Genomic DNA, 937 nt, shown 5'->3' on the forward strand with positions numbered 1-937 from the left:
GTTTCGTATCATGTTGGGTTTATAGCCATTTTCTCTCTGTTACTCAACTAAAACTTTAATACTATGAGTAAGAACAGATAACGATGGGTTGCAGTTATTTTCTGACGGTTGCACTCACTAGACTTGCAAAAGTTGTAAGTAAACATATCATACCTTACGTTCGCAATGGAAAACTAGTTAGTGCCTGCATCATACTGTGTACTACACAGTAAACATAGTAAAACGGTACACATTATCGAAGATTTCATTCAGACATTGCCAGACGACCTCATTGGTGAGAGAAAACCATTGGCATATTCCACTCAGCATACAGTACACTGCAGATATAGTAAGTGTAGGATGTTAGTATGCTATTCTGAATATACATGTGGATAGCTTGGACGTTTAGCCTATCTAGACACCGTTCTGGTTTCTCTTTCTCTTTCGCCCTCTAGTTGTTTCTTGGAAGTTTTGTTTGTTGTCTTCTCAGCAGCCCAGTTATGTTTGCTGCCAGCAGCCCAGGTTTGTTCTGTCACAGTTTCTAGCACACTCCTGTAATTATATTTTACCATAGTTGTCCTCTTGGTGAAAATTGTACTGTATTGCGTTCCAGGGTGCCACAGTCACTTGTACAATTCCATACGTTCATATCTCCACAATCAGAACAGAGCACAGCCCATCATTGGTAAGAGAGGGTCCAGCATCCAAAATGATTTAAGTTCCTGGATTTAAAGAAACATCTAAGTTTAATAAACATCTAACATTGTGTGTGAACCTGTTTGAATGTTTCAGGTCTGAACTCCATCACAGAGGTGTTGGCATATAATCAGCCTGCATTGTACTTTTGTGATGTCTGCGTTTTGAGAATAACCAAGGCTGATATCAGGAACCACATCATGGGCAGCATTCACAGATACAATTACATTGTAAGTTATTGGTTTTGAGATTTTTTTTTTTT

At 38.7% G+C, this 937-nt stretch overlaps 1 long non-coding RNA gene across 1 annotated transcript; it reads left to right on the plus strand.

The window, feature by feature from the left end:
- The first annotated feature begins 434 nt into the window (after nucleotides 1-434).
- On the plus strand, nucleotides 435-883 carry LOC107593597 (uncharacterized). The gene is made up of 3 exons (XR_001610101.1): nucleotides 435-501; nucleotides 593-664; nucleotides 772-883. It is a non-coding gene; the product is annotated as an uncharacterized lncRNA (long non-coding RNA).
- Nucleotides 884-937: the final 54 nt, after the last annotated feature.

This window comes from Sinocyclocheilus grahami, unplaced genomic scaffold (assembly GCF_001515645.1).
Source record: "Sinocyclocheilus grahami isolate Dianchi unplaced genomic scaffold, SAMN03320097.WGS_v1.1 scaffold173.1, whole genome shotgun sequence".
Classification (NCBI taxonomy): domain Eukaryota; kingdom Metazoa; phylum Chordata; class Actinopteri; order Cypriniformes; family Cyprinidae; genus Sinocyclocheilus; species Sinocyclocheilus grahami.